This window comes from Ovis canadensis, chromosome 14, assembly GCF_042477335.2.
Source record: "Ovis canadensis isolate MfBH-ARS-UI-01 breed Bighorn chromosome 14, ARS-UI_OviCan_v2, whole genome shotgun sequence".
Classification (NCBI taxonomy): Eukaryota; Metazoa; Chordata; class Mammalia; order Artiodactyla; family Bovidae; genus Ovis; species Ovis canadensis.
This window is the reverse complement of record NC_091258.1, coordinates 24,750,041-24,773,377: the sequence shown is the minus strand read 5'-3', so window position 1 is coordinate 24,773,377 and position 23,337 is coordinate 24,750,041. Positions and strand designations below refer to the sequence as shown.

At 57.6% G+C, this 23,337-nt stretch overlaps 1 protein-coding gene and 1 long non-coding RNA gene across 14 annotated transcripts in view; one reads left to right on the top strand and one right to left on the bottom strand.

Annotated features, from left to right (window-relative positions):
* The window catches only part of GSE1 (Gse1 coiled-coil protein), a 391,542-nt gene that overhangs the window by 74,058 nt on the left and 294,147 nt on the right, over positions 1–23,337 (bottom strand). The gene's annotated exons all lie outside the window — the stretch shown is intronic.
* Positions 17,335–19,072, top strand: LOC138418393 (uncharacterized). The gene is made up of 2 exons (XR_011248537.1): positions 17,335–17,429; positions 18,861–19,072. It is a non-coding gene; the product is annotated as an uncharacterized lncRNA (long non-coding RNA).

Below are 23,337 nucleotides of genomic sequence, written 5' to 3'. Positions count from 1 at the left end.
CCAGCTGGGGACCCTGTGACACCACCCTGGGTGAGGTGGCCACTGGGCAGCGAGGGCACGCCCCGCTGGGAGGTGTGAGGGGCTCCGGGAATTGTCCCCGGCTGGCATCCCCACATCGGTGCCAACCTGTTCACGCACACAAGTGTGGTTTCCTCCTCGTGCCCGCAGTAATCCTCCGACTTTACAGCAAATTATTAAAACTCACTTATATTTAATCTGCCTTCTGGAATTAATTGAATTTTTACGCTCAGCAAATGCCACAGTTTGTGCTGCCTCCCGATCGGTGGCTTGGAACAGCTAAATGACAAGGCGGCAGACCAACCGCAGGCTCTGCAGACAGACTCTGGGGGTAAAAAGGCATTAAGAGGCTGGGTGGTGGGGGGGGAGGGGGGTGGCCTGGGACAGCCCATCCCCACCTGATGCACTCAACCATGGAGCACAGAAGCTCCATTTATCAACTCCCTCCGTTTATGGAGCAGGAGGGAGGCCTGCGCTCAGCACCTGGGGGGACTGTGCTCCTGGGGGACCCGGGTGGCAGAAGCAAGCCAGGAAGGACCCCTCCCCTCTCTGAGGGTGTTGCCCTAGTTGATCTCTGGCCAGGGGAGCTTTGCCCTCTCCCAAGTGACCGGCAGACAGAACTGAAGTGACTTAGCAGCAGCAGCAGCAAGTGACCGGGCCCTGGCCGGCCCCCAAAGAGGCCCAAAGAAGGCCATCTCCTTCCTCGAACTTGGCATTCGCTGCAGCCCAACACACGGGGCTTCCGGCCCCTCTGAACCCTGGCCAACTCCACTGCAGAGTTCCACACCCCGAAGGCGCCGAAGATCCAAGGTCACATGGAGTCCTGGCATGCTCCCTTCTTGCCGGGACACGTTAATCCGGGGGTGCTGACACCTCCGGGGGAGGAGGGGTGATGTTTGCAGAGCCCCGTTCGGAGTGCTAAGTGCATCCCCTTAAGTCTGCCAGGTTCGGAGTTCTAAGTGTGATGACACCAAGGCTGGTGCAGAAGCGGCTGTGTGTCTGACCCCCCCGCCCCGCTTCCCTCCTGATTTCCCCGCCAACACGCAACTGTCCACAAACCAAGGAGGAGGCTGCCTGCTGCTGGTTTAGAGATTCTGAGCAGAGCACCCCCTGCCCGCTGATAGCATCTGCATCCTAGACAGGACTGATCCATCCAGCTGGAGGGGAGGGGGGGCTTTGAAAAATGCAGCCCCCTCCCCAACCCAGGGTCCACCTCAGGTCCCCGGAACTGGATGTGCTGGGTGGTAGAGGGCCTGGGAGGATGGGTCAGGAGGGGGAGCCTGTATTTTTTTTTAAACTCCAAGAAATTCGGACTCAGCCAGGCAGGGCTGGGAACTGGGAACCTCAGCCTATGAATTACACTGGAGGGACAGGATTCCACTCCCACCGCTTGTGGGAAGGGCTCCCTGAATGAAGGCAGAGGTCGTCGGGATTTACCAGGTGTGGAAAGTTCCCGGCAGCTGCGGGGGAGGGGCTGTCAAGACTCTCACCGTTTTGGGCCAGGAGGTCAAGCAGGGCTTGGTCCCCAAGGGGGCCAAGTTTCCCGGCCCTGCCGGTCCCTGTCTCCCTCCATGCACCTGTGCACACAAGCACTTCTATGGAGTCAGGGGGTAAGGACCCCAGAGGGCCAGGTTCACCTGCATCCCTGCCTGGGACCCTTCCCACAGCCGTGATACACAAACAGGAGAGGCCTACCAGGCCCGCCCTCCCCAGCTCCCCCAAACCCTGAGCCCAAGAGGCATGCCCCCAAGTTTATGCCAGCCTCCTCGGGCTGTGACTGTCCCGTTCAGGCTCAGCCAGGGATGCCGGGGGCTCCCCAGTCTGCAGGCTCAGCGGGCGCCTGGGACGCCGGCACGCGTGGCCCTGGCCCAGGCCTGTGGAGGTGGTGCTGGGGTCTGTTCTGCAGCATCCGTCACCAGATACGCTGGCCATCCAGGGGCTCAGCAACCTGCCATCAACGCCAGGACCTCAGAAGTCTGCCCTCCGTGTCCCTGTCCAGTGTCCACACTGCCACCTGCCTGATTCCCAGTTCTGGGGTGACGGGGTGGGATCAAAGGGGCTTCACCTTTGCCTTTCGGGGAGCCTCCCTCTGCCGCCTACTCCAGCTCCCAATGCAGAAGGAGAGAGGGAGGCAGGAGGGGAGGAGGTGAGCCCCTTCCCAAACCAGGCCAGAGGCGTTTCAGCAGGTCCTAATTAAAACCCTTCTCTGGGTCAGGCCCTGGGCCTGGCCTTGAGTGGAGATCACCAGCCAGTGATCCCACACTACCGGGCGGGACAAGGAGATGATGCTCAGGTACTGTATCTGGGGCTTTAGTGACCGTCTTGGTTAGCGTGGACTGCTGTAACAAAATGCCGTGGACCTGGGGGCTTCCACAAGTACTTATTTGCTCACAATTCTGGAGGCCAGGAGCGCTGGCAGGGCTCTCCCCTTGGGGGACAGACCACTGCCTTCTCCCTGGATGCTTATAAGGACACTAATCCTATGGGGTTAGGGCCCCACCATCATGACCTCATTTACTCTGAATTGCTTTCTTAGAGGTCCCATCTCCAAATACAGCCACACTGAGGGGCAGGTCTTCAACATATGAATTTGGTGGGGGGAGGGGGACACAAATATTCAGTCCATACAGCAAACCCCTGACATGCGTCAGCCACACTGCTGGCTGTGTGGACAGCAGAGCACTTGAGTCTCTGAGTTGCGGGGGATGGGGGTGGGGGGGGTGTGTTACATGGAGCTAACAGATCCCCGCCAGAGGGCAGAGGGGTGCAGACAAGGCTCTCCTGGGCCCCCACAGAGGACAAACGGCCAGGAGGACTCAAGTTCAACAGCAGCTCAGAGAGACACCAGCCCTGCCCTCGTTCCCTGTGGCTCAGCCGCTGCCTGGCTTCCAAGGCTCACCACCTGCTCCCAGCTCCTTCTTGCATCTCCAGGATGGGTCCCTCCAAAGGTTCTGCATGTATTGCTTGCCCTCACTCTCTCTCAGCTCATCTACTTCTCTCCCTCCTCATACATTTTTCCATGGCAGGACCAGAGTATCTGCAACCAAAGCTGCCTCTTGCTCCTCTTTGCTTTCCCCACGATTTGCAGGAGCTCAATACACATCTACAGAATCAACGCTGGAGCTGGGGCACCTGGCAGTTTGGTCCAGGAGTTGACCCAGGTTCCAGCCACAGGGCCTTTGCACTTGCCGCTCCCTTCACACACCCGGCTCTACGGGGCTGCCTCCCTCACCCTCATCACATCTCTCACCCGAGGCCTCCCAGCCTCCTTGCCCTGGCTGTCTTATGGAAAGCCCCACCATCCTGCACCGGCCTTCCCCTTTTCCTGCTGTATCTTTTCTCTGTAACTCCATCTGTCCCACATCTTATTGATTCTGTCTGTTGCCTACCTCCTCAACTACTGTTGGGGAGGAAGTAGTAGTATTCCAGGAAGTCAGGAATCTCCGTCTGCTTTTTCAGGTGGAATTTCAGTCCCGGACCCTCAGTGCCCAGCTTACAGTCAATGCTCAATACATGTTTGCTGACTGCATGGGATGAGCTCCCCGTCCGTGGAGGTATTTAAGTCAAGCACAGATGATCTTTCAGGGCTGCTTCTGATCTAAGACTTGGCAGCTCTGTGACTTCCTGAGATGGAGCTCTGTGGGGAACTCTGCTCCCAGGTGGGGGACGGGAGGCCACCCCAGGAAACCAGCCCTTAGCAGGTCTCCCACGCTCAGGTCTGGGGAAATCCCCTAGCCCCAGGCCCCTCAGGAGCAACGCAGCACGACCCAGGCAGACCCTGCTGTCCCCAGACCTCCAGGACATATCGCTTTGACCCCAGCTGTCCTGCCCACAGCCGGCCCAGGCGTAGAGCTGACACAGGCTGCCTGGCAACAGGGCCAGGGCGGATTATCATACATTAAGACATAATTACTCTGTGGAAATTTACAATACAAAGCACCCTCCCCAACAAGTTGGCTTCAGAAGGATTCCAAGGATACAAAGCACTGCTGTGTCTCTGCCTGAGCCCCCCGACCCCCACCAGGCTAGCCTCGGCCAGAATTTCAAAAGAAGCGGGTGGGTTAGACTTTGCAGAAACCCCATTCTGCAGAAGCCCAGTCCAGGGATGGGCCTTCTGGCTCTCTAAGCCCCACCCCTAGGGACAGTCCTCCTGGTCCCTTCAGCCCCACCCCTGAAGCCTCTCCGGGTTTCCCCGGTCCAGGAGGCTGAGGGGTCCAGGCTGGGACCCCTCTTTCTCACACCCAGCCTGCTCTGCTTAGGGCAGAGAGAACCACACATCTCAAGCCACATCCTGGCTGTGACCTGCAGTGAGGCGGAGTGTCTAACAGACATTGAGTGATAGTCGCTCAGCCATGTTCAACTCTTTTGAGACTCCATGGACTGTAGCCTGCCAGGCTCCTTTGTCCATGGACTTCTTCAGGCAGGAATACTGGAGTGGGTTGCCATTTCCTTCTCCAAACAGACATCACTGAGCACCTACTGTGTGCCAGGCACTGCGTTAGCGCCAGGACGCGACTGTGAACAAGACCAATCAGACCTCTCCCGGTTCTGGCAGCGCCTGCAGTCCTGTGGGGAAGACAGATGAGAAAATACACAATAGTGCACTTCCTGTGTGTCAAGTGCACAAGCAGGGTGGGAGATGGTTGGCTTGTGCAAAAGCCCAGGGGTGGGACCACGGGCGGTGGGGCTGGGGCACAGCAGTGATGAGAAGATCGCTGGCTTTCACTCTAAGTAGGTTCTGAGCAGGGAGCCACCTGCTCTGATTTAAAGTGCCGGCTCAGCCTGGGTCTGAATCCTCCCACCCCCTTCTTGGCCACAGGACCTTTGCACAGGTCTGTCACCCCCGGAAGCCCCTGGTTCCCTCCGCAAACAAAAACAGCAACAGCTACCACAAACCCACTGTGCAGAGCTGCAGAGAGAACACAAACAAGATGGACTGGCACACGGGTGGAGGGGGGGCAGTGGGAGGGAGCTCTCAGGGCCTCAGTTGCCCCATCTGTAAAATGGGCACCAGCAGCCGGGTCACCTGTGCCTATCATCTGGGAGCCCAGGTGACCCCGAGTGGATTCTTCCCCCAACACACAATCTACACTGAGGCTTGGCGGCCATGCTCTCAGTGTGATCAACAGTGTTCAGGGGGAAAAACCGATTAGGGGGCAGCCGAGCAGGAGCAGCTGCCCAGTCTCCACCCTCCTGGGTGTGGGGCCGCTCTGGCCTCTGGGGAGAGGCCCCTGCAGAGCCAATCCGCCTGCTGGGTGCCGGCAGGATGGGCTGGGAGGAGCCCGCACTTATCTTAAGGATCTCAGGGCCTTTCACCAGCCTCCAGGCTCGCTGGCTCCTGAGAACAAAGGCCAGCAGCCTCCCAGCACCAGGTGGCTGACAGTTCAGCAAGAGGCCCAGAGAGGGGCAGGGCCCTGCCTGCGGTCACACAGCCCGCGGTCCGTCCGCGGCGCGGTCGAGGCGCCTGCTGTGCAGAGTGGGCCAGCTGTGGCAGGCTTGGCTGAGAATGACAAAGCACTGGAGGCCCAGGGGGCTGTGCGAGGCCCCCCTGCTTCTCCCGGAAACTCCCGGGTAAAGGTGGGCTTTGCTTCTGAAAGTGTGTCTCCTGGGGTGGGCGACCTGAACCTCTGGGCCATGGGCACAGCCTCCTCTATGAGATGGGGATGATTCAGGGGTGGGCAGAGGACTGGCCGAGACAGAGACAGGCTGGGGGCAGGAGCGCGTGCCCTGAATCCCTTTCTTCACCACCCTGCGCGGGGCAGCGTGCTCAGGACAGAAGAGAACTGTGCCTTGGGTGCACAGCTCGCGTCTCTGAAGGGTCGGCACCCCAGAGCCTCCATCCCTCACTCCACCCCCGCTGTGTTCCGAGGCACCCGTCAGGGCCCTCACTGAGCTCCTGGATGACGGTGGGGGCAGGTCACCCCACTTCCAGGACCTCAGCTTCCTGTCTGAGATGTGAGGATGGGGCCTGCAGTCAGGGAGGGACCAGCCTGCTCTTACAAGCCCTGCAGCATCACCCAAAGCGGGTGGGGGCTGCCAGGGTGGCCCAGTGACAACCGGGGAGGCGGGGGAGGTCTGCTCATGTCCCTCGGGGTTTGCAGTGGCCAAGCGTGGGGCTCCAAAAGCACACCTGGCCTGGCCAAGGCGAGCCGGGGGCCTGAGCTGCAACCCCAGGACAACCTCTCAGGAAGGAAAGGGGCCAGAACACCCACAACACGCCCCCACTCTGGGAGGATGGAGTTTCTAGAAAGGAAGGGTCTGCAGGGACTGCCTGCTGGGAGTGGAACACCCCCACTAGGAGTAGGTGCTGGGAGTCTGGGGAGGTTTGCAGAAGGAAGCTGCTCGCGCTCACAGGCCAGCTGGGGACTCTGCACACCCAGCTCCCCCATCACTGGGCCACCCGAGCCTAGGAATGAGGAGAGGAGGCAGCACCTGGGTTCTGCTGGCTCTGAAAAGAAAAGCTCGCCTCTGGACTCAATTTCTTTCCAAGTTCTTTTTAGAAAGATAAACTCTCCTCCTGGATTCTGTAGACCGACTGAGTTTCAAATTCCAGCTGCCTCTGAGACCAAGGCCCTTTATATGTGCTTTTCTCCCCGGAATCCACACGACTCAAAAGCGTTTGGTAACACTGGGTATTAAGGATGCGCCATAAAAATAAATTGCATTGTAAAAGGGGGTCTCTTAACAGACAACCTGAGCTCTGGGGTTAAACGTCCAATGTTGTACCATTATCAGCAGTGACGTCAGACACGTCAAAGGGGACCAGGGTTCCTGTGCCTACTCCCGAAGGACACCTGCCTGGCGCTGAGCGGGTTAAACAGGGCCCCAGGTTTCTTAAACTCTTCCAGGTAATGCTCCCCCATCGCTGCCTTAACACCAGAAGATTCCCTGGGACCAAATGCTCCTGAAGACAGCTGTCAGACACATTAGAAAACAGAAAGAAACACACGCACACAACGACGCAACACACCAAATGCCAAAATATCATGAAAATTCAAACAGCTAAAACAAGTAGAACCACAAAAGACCAGAATCCTAGAAAAGCAGTCTCTGCAATTAAGCAGTTTTCTGCTATATAGTGATAATCACCCAATTATACTATTAATGACAGTTCAACCTGCTTCCAAATAAAAGGACATTCCTCTATACCAGGATGCCAGCTGTTAGTTACAGATGTCAAACATCTTTAAAGCATGATTATTAAGGGGGAAAAACTCTATAAAATGAACACATCCATATTCTCACCCCCCATTAAAAAAAAAAAATCACAATTAGCCATGTTGGTTTTGCATTGCCCAAGCAAAAACAACAGGGAAAAAAACTGGCAGAGTCCAAGCGGAAGGCGTTAGAAAGGCAGGGGAAGGGCGGCCGCCCTCCTCTCCTGGGCTGTGCCCAGGTGTCCCCCCACCAGGAGAGATCCAGGGTGGACACGTTGTATTTTCACGGCATTCTCCTTCCAGTGGAATCATCTCGGGACCAGGATGCTGACGCTGGATAACTTACCTCCCCCCAGGAAAACACATGCCGTCAGACGCCTGGTGGCGGTGGGGGAGGGGAGTGGGGGGGTTGGGGGGTGGTCAGGCAGTGCGGAGCTGCGGCAGAATCCGACAGAACTCTGGTCACCCAAGGTGGTGGCCGCCCGCCCACCAGCCCCAGACCCTGCAGACATACGCTCAGGCTCATTCCCTGCCAGTATTTCTCCAAACTCTGTGCACCTTTGACATTCGGGAGCGCCAAGGTGTAATAAATACCCAACTTTGTCTTCTGACAATAGGCAGCCCCATTTAATTAACTGGAGCGTAAAGAGCTGGGAGGATGGGGGAGGGGACGCAGGAGCAGACACAGGGCGAGGGGATTAACCTTTCGAGTAAGCGGCTGGCGGGCCACGGGGGCGAGGGTTGGGGGGTGGTGCGGGCGTGCAGACGAGCTTGATAAATCGAAAGCAGGGGCACTGGGAGTTATAGCCCCCACCCTCAAACAGCAGATCCTGATAACCCTGTCGGGTTCCCCTGAGGGGCCCCGGAGGTCTCCAGCGTGGCAGGGACAAATGCCAGGCTGCCTTCTGCCCCGCGCTGATGGGTGAGGAGGAGGCCCTTGGGGGCCTGCCATCTAGGAAGCCACCCCACGCTCAGCCGAGCTGCAAAGAGGACGGGCTGGCGCTGTGCTTTCTGCCACCTTCCGGCCTGCTCCCGGGGGCTTGGGCGGCAGCCAAGGAGCCCTTCGGAAGCAGGGTGGAGATGCTAAAAGGGAGCTGTGTGGTCTGGGGACCTGGCCCACAGGGAGAGCTGGTGGCCCCCTGACCCCGGGCCCTGTGAGCAGAGGCAGAGGCAGCTTTGTTGAGTCTGGCTGCCGCCGACCTGCGGGGGTTAAGCCTCAGATTTAATGGGAGAGAAGAGGCTATGTCAGAGGGCAGGAGAGGCTTTCAGAGCGGCTGAAAGGCACAGACCAGTGTCAGGAGGAGCCTGTCCTTCTCAGCTGCCAATCTGCTGTGTGACCCCAGGCAAGCCACCTTCCCTCTCTGGGCTGCAGCGGAATAAACGGACACAGGTTTTTTTCCCCAGGCTGAGTTCTCACTGCGGAGCCGAGGAAACACACATCCTGGAAGGTCATTTATCCAGTTTACAACTTCCACGGCTGGCCCTCAATAGCTTCCTTTCTCCCCAACAAGAGCACTGGGGCCAAGCCAGCTCTGCACCAGCTGGACTCCCTCCAAGAAAAACTGAGGCTCCAGGGGCTGCCTGTCAGAACTAGGCAGGAGGCTGGGGCACCCCTGCCCCCACAAAGGGGGAACGAGCTCTCCAAACCAGTCCTCTGGGGGGGGGTCCCTGTTCTGTCCCAGCCAAGGAATAACACTGCCCAAGTTCTCCCCCAAATCCTCCCACCCAGGGGAGGATGGCAGAGGTCACCACAGGTCCCAGCCTTCTTCCCCCTTTCTATGGAATTCAGCCTTTGGAGAAATTGCTCTAGAATTCCTAGGAAGTTCCCCAGAAACACGTGCAGGACACTCAATCACAAGTCCATTCTGAGCACTATTGGCCAGAGGAGGGAAACGCTCCCCGGGCAGAGGCTGCCAAGGGTACTGCTGGCCACCTGCTCTGGCCTCACCTGCCAGGTGGCCAAGGTGTCACTACCAGTGTTAGTTGCTCAGTCATGCCTGACCCTTTGTGACCCCCAAGGTCCTCTGTCCATGGGATTCTCCAGGCAAGAATACTGGACCGGGCTGCCATATCCTTCTCCAGGGGATCTTCCCGACTCAGGGATCAAATCTGGGTCTCCTGCATGGCACGCAGATTCTTTACCAATGAGCCGCCACGGAAGCCCATCACAGTGATGAAAGTCATCGCTTTGCTTCTGAGTTTCCAAATGAAGACGTATCCCTTGATACTGAAAGACAGCAGATCCCCAGGTCACTGCTCCATTTCACAGCACTGAAACCTGAGACTCGGGCAAACAGTCCGGCAGCTCAGTACCTCACAAGCTTAAATGCGGGGTCACCATGAACGATCCAGCAATTCCACTCCCGGGTATACACTCAAGAAAAATAAAAACACACCCACACAAAAACCTGTACACAGACGTGCACAGCACCATTATTTGTAACAGCCAAAACACCCATCAGTGGGTGAACAGATAAGGCAAGCGTGTCCCATCCGTACGACGGGAGGGTGCTGTGTGCTCAGTTCCTTCAGTCATGGGACTTAGGGACTGTGCAACTCCGAGGACCGTGGTCCACCAGGCTCCTCTGTTCATGGGATTCTCCAGGCAAGAATACTGGAGTGGGTTGCTATGTCCTCCTCCAGAGGATCTTCCCGAAGATGGTAGGGTATTTGGTCATAAAAAGGAACGAAGTCCTGACACCTGCAATGACACGGATGAGGCTTGAGGACATTATGCTAAATGAAGAGAAATCAGACACAGAGGACAAACACAGTATGACTTCACACCTGTGAACCGTCCAAAACAGGCAAGTCCATGGAGAGGAGACGGAAAGGAGTGGCTGTCTAGTGCGTGGCCTTCCCTGGTAGTGCAGTCATTAAAGAACCTGCCTGCAGTGCAGGAGACCCGGGTTCAATCCCTGGGTCAGGAAGATCCCCTGGAGAAGAAAACGGCCACCCAGTCCAGTATTCTTGCCTGGAAAATCCTATGGACAGAGGAGCCTGGTAGGACACAGTCTGTGAGGTTGCAAGTGAAAGTGAAAGTGAAGTTGTCCGACTCTTTGCGACCCCATGGGCTGTAGCCTACCAGACTCCTCTGTCCATGGGGTTTTCCAGGCAATAGTCCAGGAGTAGATTGCCATCTCCTTCTCCAGGGGATCTTCCCGACTCAGGGATCGAACCCAGGCCTCCCGCATTGTAGACAGACGCTCTACCGTCTGAGGTTGCAAGAGTGGGACACAACTTAGCGACTAAACCACAACCACAAGGTTTGGGTGATTGGTTAAAATGGGGCACAGCTGCGAACGTACAGGGCTTCTTTTGGAGTGAAAAATATTCTAGAACTAGATTACTGACGGTTGCCACACTCTGCATTATAATCACTGAAGTGCATGTTGTAAATGAATTATATCTCAATGACTCAAAAAACCAGCTGAAACTCTGAGACAAACAAGCAAGCTGGCAAGGTCCAGGAGGCGACCACCAGGAGGCGCAGAACTCCCCGAGGGGCTCTTGACTCTATATTATGTCAAGTCTGTGCAAAGATCCTCGAGGCGGGAAGGCGGGGGTGGGCGGTAAACACGGGGCTAGAAATCAGTGTGTGTGGGGGGGTGTCATTACTGCCTCCAGAATCAAAACATCAGGGGTCAACCTTGGCTCTACCATGTAGAGGTGTGTGACCTTGGGAAAGTGACTCCACCTCTCTGTGTTTCTGTTTCCACCTCTGGACGTGGTGCTGGTGATAACAGGGAGTGTGAAGGATGGGAAGCCCCTTAAACCCTCACCCAGGACTCCAGGCAGCCCCCTGAGCAGAGCCCATGGGGCCTCAGGAGCCCGACACCCACACAGCCAACAACCCCTCTCTGCAGCCTGGGTCTCCCTGACGTTCAGCCTTTGGGATCCCTCTCATGCTGACTGCCCTGATGAAACGGATGTCAGCAAGCCCCCTGGATGCCAAGAGTCCTTTCCCTAGATACCCTCAAGCACCTAGAAGTCAGTGAGATCCCGTGGTGGGGGGGGCTCAGAAACCGAAGGAGGAGAGCCAGGTTCTAGAAAAGCCTCTTTCAGGTTAAGACTCCGGGCGCACACCTCACCTGCTCTGTCCTTCTGGACTCCCCGGGGCGTGGTGAGGACGGACTAAGTGCGTGTGTGCATGAGAGGGAGTTTGGAGACTTTCCTTTTATTTATTTTTCTTCCCTTTGCACTGCAAAGGCTCGCAGGATCTTAGTTCCCTGGCCAGGAATTGAACTGGGGCCCCCTGGCAGTGAAAGTGCCGCGTCCTGACCTCTGGGCCACCAGGGGGTTCCTGAGACCTTCTAAAGAGACATGCCCTGCAGGAGATGATGCGAGGGTGCACACAGGCACACGCGTGGACACGCGCGTGACAGATCACTAGAGCTGCTGTCCTCCGGGGCCCGCTGGCCCCCACCTGGTGCCACTTGACCATGAAACCACACCTTCCTCCATCGGACTGCCACGTGGAGGTTTCGACCCCACCTCCATCCCAGTCCACTTCCCACTTCACTGATGGGCACCGCGGCCGCCTCTCCTGCGCCCCTGCCTTCGACCCCTCGCCCACCCTCGGCAGCCGCACGGGACGCTGCCAGCCGAGCTCCACGGTTGCTCTGGCCCCCGCCTCCCCAACCTGGGCTCCTGTCACCCCTGAACTGCCCATCCTGTGTTTGTTGTCAGGGGTAGGTCGACCCCTGTCCGGGGTTCCCTGTGTCGTCCAACACAGCAAAAAGCACCCCTAGCTTCTGAAAGCGCCCCACCCCCCGCCAAAGACTGAAAAGGCTGCCCCGGGCCCCCGTAGCATCCCCTACCCCACCCCAGGTCACAAGCCAGCCCCGGCCAATGGAACTTTCCACAAAGATGGAAACACTCTCTTCCTACCCTATCCAATATGGTGGCCACCAGCCCCACATGGCAATCCAGCAGCGGGGCCGGAGTAACTCAGGAACGGGCGTTTTGATTTTGTTTCATTTTGAGCCATTTCATTTAATGCTTTACCTTTCAATGGTTAACATGCGGCTAGGTCTGGTCCCTGGAAACTCCAAGTGTGGCCTACGGACCAGCCACATGGGAGCCACACAGGCCTGGGGAGGGGGGGACGCAGATGACCTCAGAGCCTCGAGGGAGGGAAAGTCCCCATCTGCCTTGTCAGGTACAACCTCGACCCACTTGAATCAGAAGCTGCCCCTTAAGAGCCTGGGTGACTCGAGGGCACGGTACGGTCTGTGTCTCCTCCCTTCACACCTCCCCCATCTTCCGCTTTCAAAATCCCCTAATTCTTCAGAATCTGTTTCCAACACCACCTCCTCCAGGAAGCCCTCTCAGATGGCTCCAGCTGACTGGGAACTCACTGACCTCCAAGCCCCTGGAGTCATGTGCATCCCTCCATGGGCGTGCTTAGCTCCTCCCCTGTGCAGGTGGCCAGGAGGGCCTCAGAGACATGACCTCTGACTTACTTTCCACCCTCTGCTCTGCCCTTCCTGGGCCTGGCACCCAGCAGGTGCTCGAGCACTACCCTGTCAGCTGCAGCTACAAGAAGCCAAACATCTTGCCAAATCAGGGCAAGGAGAACAGACCAGTGCAAGGAGAACAGAGTTGGTTACAGGCTATTTGCTTTATTATTCCTTCCACTCGGCTTGCCCCACCGGTCTGACCCGCTGGCCGCCTCTCTCCTAGCCTAGCGCCTGGGAGGTGACAGAGCCCTGAGTCAAAGGCATCAAAACCAGAAGACAAGGCCAGGCAGGTGGAGTTATTGGTTTCAGTGAGCCAAATAAAGCCTCACATGCTTTTCATGAACCTCTCTCTCTGCAGGTCAGGAGCAGGGCCACAGCTCTGGCACACAGCAGGTGTCAGCACCCCGAGAGCTCGCCGGGAGCCCACCTCTGGGACCCCAGAGGCCCCTGCATGTCGCGGGCAGAGGCGGGTCAAGGGCAGGGTCTTCCCTCCCACAGCACATTCCCTCTCGCCGCCACACTTGGTAGCCTCCCGTGGATCCCGGGCTCTGAAGATCTTTCCTAACGCCAAGGCTTCGAAGGCCAACGCTGACCAAGGGCGCAGGCCCCCAGAAGCTCCCCTGGGAGCCTGGGGCTCACACAGGCCACACTTCATCGCATTAGGCAGCTCAGCCTGCCCCCCAACAGCTGTTTCTCCGAAAAGCTCAGTGGAAAAGCTCAGTGCGAGGAGCCACAGTTCAGCCTGGGAGCCTAGGGCTGCGGGTCATATCTTGGCTCTAACCCCGGAAGCTGCCAGAAACATCGCTTTTGTGCGTCCTCCTCTGCCGGGCAGGGGATCGAAACCCCTGCCTCCACCCCCGCGGCTCAGGCAGGAAGTGGCCTCAGCCCCACGCGGAGAGACGGTCTCCAGGGGCTGCAATATAAACACGCCTGTCCAGGCTGAGGGCAGGTGCAAAGCCCCGGAGAGACCCACCCAAACCCACACAAGCCTGACGTGGCTCCAAGGCCTCCCCACGGCACGCTAGGGCTACAGTGTCATCTGAAGTCACGAGTTCCCAAGAAGCAGGGGAAACACGGGTTAACAGGAGGCTGCCATCACCAGCTGAGGCCTGCCCTGGACCTCCAGGCCCAGTTGGAAACAAGACAGTGACAGCAATCACACTAAAGACAATACTGATAACAGGGGGCCATCCGTGGAGGGCCGACCAGGTGCTGCACACCACGCTAGGCATTTTAAATGCACAGACCCTTTACTTCCCACAGCAAGCTCGGGAAATGTCACCCTCATTTTACACTCAATTAAACCGAGGCACGGGGCTTCCCGAGTGGTGCTGGTGGTAAAGAACCGGCCTTTCCGTGCAGGAGACACAGGTTTGATCTCTAGGTCGGGAAGATCCCCTGGAGAAGGGCATGGCAACCCATGCCAGTGTTCTTGCCTGGAGCATCCCATGGACAGAGGAGCCTGGTGGGCTACAGTCCATGGGGTAGCACGGAGTCGGACACGACTGAAGCAACTTAGTTCGCGCACAAACGGAGGCACAGAGCATCCAGGTAGCCTGCCCAAGGTCTCACCGGGAATAAACGGGAGAAGAAGGATTCAAATTCCGGCCACTTGGCTTCTGAGCCCATGAGTTCAATCCTCATACATAATGGAGGCTGCTCCTGCCGTTAAACCTGGGAGCGGAGGAAGGAGTAACCGGTCCTAATGGGTGAGCTCAGAGAGGCTTCCAGACTTCTGACCCCGGCCTGCCAGGGAGTGGAAAGATCCCGTTCAGAGCATGGCAGAGGGTTAGAGAAGGTCAGGCTAGACAGACAGGCAGGGGATTCACTTCCAGGGGCCTCACCTCCCATGCTAGGAAGCTGGGCTCTGCTGAGGAAGGCAGATCCCAGCAGAACCATCCTGGAAACACTAACCTACTACACAGAACGGTTCGAACACGGTGGAGGCCTGTTACACCCCACCTTGGAGGGGACCTCAATAACACCGGCCACCGTCGTATTCTAGATCCAAAGGGGATCTGAACCCTATGGGAGCCCCCAGCGTGACTCCCGGGGGCGGACGCAGAGCAGTGGGGGCGTCCGGTTTCTCCCCTGCAGGCATTGCCCCCGCCGGTGACTCCACTGTTGTGAAACTCGGGGGCTCAGGAGCCCTCTGACTAATGCTCCCCACTCTCAAGCCGGGCCTGGGCCTGCTCCAGCTGTAACTCTGCTAATGAGATGTGAGTTATCAACCCCATCTCTGGATGGAGAAACTGAGGGAGGGAAGGCTGAGAGGGTTCCCAGAAGCTTCCTCACCTGGTGACTCGCCCGTTTCTGGGTCAGGAGTCTAGCTGGCTGCCCCAGCCAGATCAACCCCTGTGCACTGAAGTCCAGGATGAATATTCATGAGACTATCTGGTTCCACACTTTCATTTTGGCCCAAATTAATAATTTACCACGGAGTTCCATAAAAATCAGACATAACTCATTAGCAGCTCCCCAAAAGGCACTCCAGGCTTCTCACTGATCCTGGGGAGGGGCCGGTCTTTCTTCTGTGACAAGTTAATGAGGCCCTTATTTTGAGCAACAACTCTTATTTGTGCAGGGATAGTGAACTTGGAACTTGGGGATCCCACTGCCGTGGGAGGCCACCCAGGTGTGAGCCCTGTCTTCCCAGCTGCCCACAGGGGCGCCAAGGCCTCTGCTCGAAGCCCCACCCCAGTATGACTCAGGACACTTATGGAGCTGTCCCTGTAGATGCATAGACTCTCTTCCCCTGGCAGACAAGGCTGCCACCCACCTGGGCTTCCCTGGGGGCTCAGATGGCAAAGAATCCGCTTGCAGTGCAGGAGACCTGGGTTCGATCCCTGGGTCGGCAAGATCCCCCGGAGAAGGGAATGGCAACCCACGTCAGTATTCTCTCCTGGAGATCCCCATCAACAGAGGGGCCTGGCCGCTGCAGTCCACAGGGTCGCAAAGAGTCAGGCATGACTAAGCGACGAACACGTTCACTTTCTTTTCTTTCACCCTCTCTCTACCTGGACGGGGAACCGGCAGGTGAATGGGGTGCGTCCATGTGCAACAGACTCTGTGTTCCGGAGAGGCGCCCCCATCGCCCACCCCACATGCTCTTGCTATTAACAGCACCTTGCTATGCCCCCATGGAAAGGTAGGGCTTAACTCCCCTCCAGCTGATCCCAAGCAGGCTCATCCCTCACTGTAATGAACAGAATGTGACACCATGTGACTTCTGAGGCTAGGTCCTCAAAGGCCATGCAGTTTAGTTTCTCCCTTGTGAGCCGGGACCCCAGCCTTTGGAGCACCGGACCCTGATACAGGAAACACAGCTTCCCCGAGGCAGCCATGGTGGAAGGAAGCCCAAGCCACACACAGGGGGCCACACAGAGATGCTGGACCCAGAGCCCCGGCTGGGGTCCTGGGCAGCAGCTAGCACCGCCTGCTGGGCAGGAGAGTGGGACAAGCCCTCAGATGACTCCAGAGTCTGGCCAGCAAGTGTCCTCCAGCCTCCCAGTCTTCCCAGCAGAGGCCACAGGCCTCACAGAGCAGAGACCAGCCACACTCCACCGTGCCCCTCCTGAAGGCCTGACCCGCAGCACCTGTGAGCACAATAAACGAAATCCTCCTCTATCCCAGGGGATCCTGAACTCCCACAGGCCCACCCACCGGCCCCCCCAGCTGCTGATGTGGCCCACCCCGCCCTGGGCCAGCGTCCTGTGGTGAGCGCTGAAGCAGAGCTGGCTGAAATCTGCCCGTGCGTGAAACCTCAAAAGAGCAGTGGTGGGCAGGAAGGGGCATCTTTACCCCTGGGCCCTTGAGATCGAAGACAGAGGCGGATGATACCTGCGACACTCATCCCCGGGCCCGCCCCCCTCCACGCAGCTGCATGCCCTGCCTCACCGCACCCCATCCTTTCTCCACTGCTCCCCGCCAGGCGGGCAGCCCCACCCCACAGGCCCCTCCAGCGAGCTCAATTAAGACCCAGGCACCATCTCCTCCTCCCTCCCTTTATGTTCCCGCCTGGCCCCTCTTCTCTTGTCAGATAATCACGGGAAACCGGCAAACGGTTGACACAGTTACCAAGACAACAGAAGTTAGGACTGGCGAGGAGGTCTGAAAGCTAATCCTAAATGAATTACAGGACAAGAGTGACAAGGGGGTGGGGACCCGCGTCAAGCAGCTTCAAAGAAGGCCCCAGCGTCTGAGGCAAGGTGCCGTCTGCCTTCCGCGTGGGCTCTGTCGCGGGCCTGGGGGGGCTGACGCTCGAGTCCTCTGGGGGTGGGGTGGTTGGAGAAGGGATTCATTCAAATGAAATTCTCCACTGGAGATAGTCTGGCAAGGCCACCCACCACCCAATTAAGACTCAGGGCCTGGGGTTCACCCAATTTTGTTTTCCTGATGTAGGGGGGTGGGGGCCAGCAGAGAAGAGGCCAAGATGATCTAATCGAGGCGATTCCATGGTTTCTTCACTTATTTAGAACTTGCCATCTTGTGACCAGAGCAGCAGCATGGGCCCAGCTGCCTGACAGCAATTTTGAATCTGGGCAAAGGGGCCCACAGGCAATGTCCGCCCTGACCAGGCCACTGCCCCTGGTCAAGCGTGACTCAGTCAGGCCCCTCGGGAACGATCCAAGACACGGGCAGCTCAAAGTCCAAATGTAGCTGCAGCAAATGATTCCACAGTGCTTGGTCCAGGCCTCCTGCAGATTTGCTCCCCAGACACTCACAAGACCCCAACGAGGGAGGCCCTACCGCTGGTCCACTTGACAAATGGGGAAACTGAGGCCCAGAGAAGGTGAGTAACCTGCCCAGAGTCACACAGTGTGTCAGGAGCTGAGACCAGATCAACCGCAGGGCTCTCACCCCAGTCTTTGCTCCACCCGGCGCTGCAGCATCAGAAAACGTCACTGATCTCGAGGCCTGCCGGCAGACCCCCGAACGTCAACTCCTGGCTGCCCCCCACCTGAGAGGCAGGCCCACAACCCACTCACACCCCAGGAGGCCCTCCCGGATTATCCTCACCCCCTGCTCGTTCACTGGCCAAGGACGCCTCTGGACACAACAGCCCCGTGCTCAGACGCCCCGGGGACCGGCTACCCCGGCCTAGTTTCCGCACTCAGGACTGTGTCAGACCAGGTGTCACACTCGAGTGAGCCTGAGAATCCCCTGGAGGGCTCGAGGACACACAGACCGCCAGAGCCCACCACAGACTTTCTGCCGCAGTCGGTCTTGTTCAGGGCCAGGGGAGCCGGTCCTGACCATCTACACCTTCTCAGCTCCCAGCTGGTGCTGACACTTCAGGCCTGGGAGCCCCGCGTGGAGAACCGCTGGGGTGTCACTAGCCCACGCTCGAAGCCCCTCGCTCCACGAGGGAGGCTGTCCGAGCGGCCATCCCCAAATAGACGGGATAGGGCGCATGGCCACCTGCCCCAGCCTGTACCTCCAGACGCCCCGCCTCGCACTGCCTCCCCGCCTGTTCTCTCGCCTGGGCCGTCACGGCCGTCACCTCCATGCTGGTCTCCCTCCTGCGCCCCCCACCCCTGACCACTGGGAACCTCCTCCCTGAGCCCCGCGGCCAGGAGGGCCTGCTCAAGGCACCCCCCCCACGGCTCCCATCTCATCCCCCGTGGCCATGCGGACACCTTCAAGGCCTCCGGACCCTCACGCAAGTGTGACCCTGTGCCCGGGCCTTTCCTCTCAGACCTCCCCAGGGCTAACCTCTCCCTTTCTCGGAGTCACGGGACACACACTCTGGCTACCCGCTCCGTTCTCCAGATTCTCAATCATATTTCTGTGCACCGGGGCCGGTGCCTGGCACGCAGCAAACACGTTTGGGGAGTAAACCAGCGAATTTGGTACTTTAAAGCCTGGATTCCCGCCCACTTACAGTAGGACTGGTATCACATTTCACGGACCTTATGACCCTGGAGACCCTCCAAGTGTGGCTCCGATCCACCCAGTGATTTCATTTCCCAGCACCCTGCTTTATCCCTCCTCACCAAGCCCTCCCGTGCGTGCCCCTAAAACTCTCCTTCCTACCCTTCCGGGGAGGCTCTGCCCCCCAGGGGAATGGCCCGCTTCCACCAGCTGCGCCCTGCCCCCACTCTCCAGTCCTCATGCCACTGCCTGGCCCCCAGAGGCGGAGAGCGGCCCACTGGGTGGCCAGGGAAGCCCCTTCCGCAGGAGGCTCCATCCTGCCCACTCATTCTCTCCTTCTCGTCCTCAGACCCAGGGCCTCGGAGCCTGGAAGGTGGGGCTGGCAGCCTGGACGCTCTCAGGGAGGAGGTCTCCACCCTCTTCAAGGACACACAGGCTGCAGAGCCCTGCCACCAGTGGGCACCTCTAAGAACAGCCTTCTCAGCACACCTAGTATGAACTTCACATGCTGAATGTCTTAAGAGTGGTTTCCCTATTCTTTTTAAAGATAAGTGCATTTTATTTGTTTACTCATTCATTCATTCATTTTTGGCTGTGCTGGGTCTTCGCTGCAGCATGTCAGCTTTCTCCAGCTGCAGCAAGTGGGGGCCGCTCTCCACTGTGGCTCACGAGCTTCTCACTGCAGCAGCTTCTCTCGGTGCAGAGCAGACTCTGGGCATGCAGGCTTCAGCAGCTGCCCCGCGGCATGTGGGATCTCAGCTCCCAGACCAGGGATGGAAACCTGCATTAAGCAGGTGGATTCTTAACCACTGGACCACTAGGGAAGTCCGGCTTCCCTATTCTTGTTCACCCCTCCCACTATATTAGCCTCCTTCCACCAACCCTCGCCCCTTTGGCACACACCACTTCAAAGGCCTGCCTCTAATACCCGCGTCCTCCGCGGAGTCATTTCCTCCACCAGGGGAATGGATCCTGGGAGTTTCCAGAGCATTCTGTCCTCACTCATCTCACTCCCTGCTCATTCTAAAGCAACCTGAGGATGAGACACAGATTCCTTCGCTGTCCCTGTGGGGGCCACACTGGGCCCAGCTCAGATGGTGATCTTTAGGTGGAGACAGACTGGTTTCCAGGTGCCTCAGTGGTAAAGAACCTGCCTGCCAATGCAAGAGAAGCGAGTTTGATCCCTGGGCTAGGAAGATCCCCTGGAGGAGGAAATGGCAACCCACTCCAGTATTCTTGCCTGGAGAATCCCATGGACAGAGAGGCCTGGTAGGTTACAGTCCATGGGGTGACAAAGAGTCGGACACGACTAAACCACAGCAGACTGGCCCAGTGTCCCTGGAGGACAGAACTAGGTCAGATGCATGCGGGTTCCGTGTGAAAAGCGACACGCTAACCACCCATGGTGGTGTGGAGGGGCAGACCCTCAGAGACCACAAACGGCAAGAAGGGAGCGGCTAGCCCATCTGATCGCTGAGGTCCCTTCTGTGACTTCCCAACCCCACGGGCCATTAAGCAAGTGGACAGATGCCCACTGGGCGGCAGTCCAGGCCTGGTCAGAGGGCGCTTCCTGTCTGCCTCGGGAGGAGCGGGAGAAAGACAGAGGAGGCCCTGATTCTTCAAGGTTGTGGGCTTCCGCTAGGGGCCTGGACTTGGGCGTTGGGGGTTAGACCTGGGCCCAGATTAACACCCCAGGCAAGCACTGGCCTCAGCTGTAATTTGGCTTGAGGGCAACCATCAACCCCACCTGAGCAGTGGAAAGCCTGGCATTGGTGGGAACAAGCCAGAAAAAATGCATTTCCCCCTAAAGACTTGTAAAAAAAAAACTCACTGATTTTTTTCCTCTTACCCCAAGCTTTCACAGCTCTAAATATGCCACACTTAGTAATTTTACGAGCAAACTAAGCTATACATCACACAGTTTTATGTTCCTAAATTAACAAAAGGACTTTAAATCTATATGGAGCTCTTAAAAAAAAAAAAGCACTGCATCTATTTTTATTCCCTCACCCCCAAATTCCCTCTTTCTTTCTAATATACACCCCTCATCCGCCAAGTGGCTTCAAAATTTTTGATTGTGTAGCTAGACCATCAAGGAGCGACAATTCCAAGTATGGATGCAGATCTGCTTTGCTGAGGACCCCGTAAGAGCTGAGGCCACTCTCCTTTGGGAAAGGCTATTGGAGGGGCTATTAAAGCCTGACTTTCCCCCCCCCCCGCCCCGCAAACTACAGTATGCTAAGACATTCCCAAGTAGATGAAGAGTTCACGTAGTCCATGTCTACCAGTTCAATCTCACCAAAAACCTAAGAATTAGAAGTCAACAGGTCCCTTCAAGGTCTTCTGACATCCAGGTTCTTAGCTGCAAAGTACGGGGTAGACCAGATGACCAGAGGGGCCCGTGTACACTTGATCTTGGAGAGAAGGCAGTATGGTGGGGCTGCTGCATTCACACAGGTCCGTGTCCAAATGACATGGAGCCCTGGACTTGGAACAGAAGTCTGGGTCCAGACACTTCATCCCACGGCTGGCTGTGTCTCTGGGAGCTGGGTGGCCCTGGCCAGCTGCCCTCTGGCTCTCCTCTGCCTCCTGCACAGAAGGAAGCAAACCCTCCCAGCCTCTGCCCCTGCCCCATTCTAGGGCAGGGATCCAGGTATCATAATGACTGCCTGCTCCCAGTGCATAAAAGGAACCTCTCCTGACGCCAAGAGCCAAGAAGATAAGAAGCGGAGGGTCTCCAAAGGGGCTATATCAGATTTCCACCCATGGAGTAAAAGTAACACGTTTAAGGCAAGAAAAAGGCTTAATGAGAACCAAATTGAGCAGGGGCGGGGGGTGGGGGTGGGGGGTGGGAACCAGACCAGGCCCCTCAGAGAAGGGCTGGGCCGCAGCTGGGACAAAAGGGCGCCCCCCCCCACCCCCCGCGCCCCGCCTGAGAGCCGACAGATGGAGACGTGGCAGCCCCTCCCCACTTCCCAGGGGTATCGGAAGATTAATTAGTGACTGCCTGGAAAGTGCTAGATGGGAGCCGAAACGCCTGTCCCTGCTGAGTTTCTGAGCTGTAAATAAGCAGCTTTCTCAATCACCACTGAAATAGCAATGTTGTCCTTTTATCTGACTCAGATCCCATTAGGCCCAACTTGCCCCCAGAACAGGCTTCGAGTGTTCCAGAGCTGCCCGAAAGCCCTGGGTTTGCTCATGACCCCGCGGCTTCCCACGACGAGCTCTGGACAAGCCAGAGCTGGGCCTGAGCTCTGTCACAGGTGCCAACGGCAGACACCCCCCGCCCCCCAGTTTCAGCTCCTGAGGAGGCCCCCGGGATCAGGCAGCTGGCATCTGGAGGCCCACAGTTCTGACCGGCCCTCACCTCCAGCCGCCTGCCCCAAACCAGGTAAGCAGACCCGGGCTGGCCGCACCCTGGGGCCTTCTGGAAGCAGGCTGGGTGGATGAAAAAGAAAACCAGGCAGCTTCCCACAGGCCACTTGGGCCAAGAGTCCCTTCTCTCAAGCACTGCCACTCCCAGCAGGGGAAGCCCACCATTTCCAAGCCTCTCAAAGGTGGTGCAGAGAAGGACCCAGGCCCGCTGAATCTCAGGGGGCCACTCTGCTCAGTCCTCAGTCGTGTCCGACCAGTGGCAACCCCATGGACTGTAGCCCACCAGGCTCCCCTGTTCAAGGGGTTTTTCAGGCAAAAATACTGGAGTTGGGTTGTCATTTCCTTCTCCAGGGGAGCTTCCCAACCCAGGGATGGAACACACATCTCCTGGACCTCCTGCGTTGTCAGGCAGATTCTTTACCCACTGAGCCATCAGGGAATTTGGGGGTGGGGGGTGGTGCTGAGGGCAGGGAAAATGTTCTGGGGAGACCCAGATTCTCTGAGAGCAGGCTGTGTTGCTTTAGGCCAAGCCCCAGGCCTCTCTGGGCCTCAGTTTCCTCACTGGAGAATCAGGAGTGTCCTTCCCAGCAGTGGACAGTAGGTCCCCAGGGGAAACCAGGGTCACCCAGAGTTCAGTAAGGGGCTGGGGTGGGGTCAGCTGACAGCTGAAGAGTCCTCCCTCTGCGAACTCCAGGAACAAGATAAGGGGGCCGGCAGGGCGCCACCGCCAACACCAACGGCCAATTCCCTCCCTCGCTCGTTCAACAAATATTTATTAAGCAGGGACTCTGGAGCCAGGCTGCTCGGGGTCAAAGCCCGGCTGCACCATTCACTGCCCTCGCGGCCTCCACCTCCCATGCCTCAGTCTCTTCAGCTGGCAAATGGGAGAGTGTTAACAGCTGGTACGGAATGCACAGCAGAGAAGCAGTGGCTGCTGCCACCCCTTCATCCTGATTATTTCCATCCCTGTTATCACCACTCTGGCGCTGAGTCGAGCAGGAAAGAAACACACAGTCCCCACCTGCATGGAGCTTGCAGTCCGATGAGGCTCAGGAAAGGGGGTAACTGGGCATGCGCGCACACAGAAGGGAATCTCGAGTGGTATTAAGAGACCCCCACCCACCCATCCACCAACCCCAGCTCCCTTGACACACACCTGTGCCTCCTCCTCGTGGCATAGGAGGTATCCTCCTGGACACCAAACCCCCCAAAAGTGAATGAACACCAGAGGCCAGACACTGCGTCACGGGGTGCAAGGGGCCTGTCTGGTCCAAAGATATGAATTCAAGTCCAGCTCAACTGCTAAGAGGCCCTTGTGATTTTCTGCAAATACTTCCACCTTAATAATAATTATTATCATAGCTGTCACTTCTCCGTGTGAACATCACCCCAGGCACTGTCCTCAGTGTCTCGCAAGGATTCCCTCGCTTAATCCCTTATACCAGATGTCA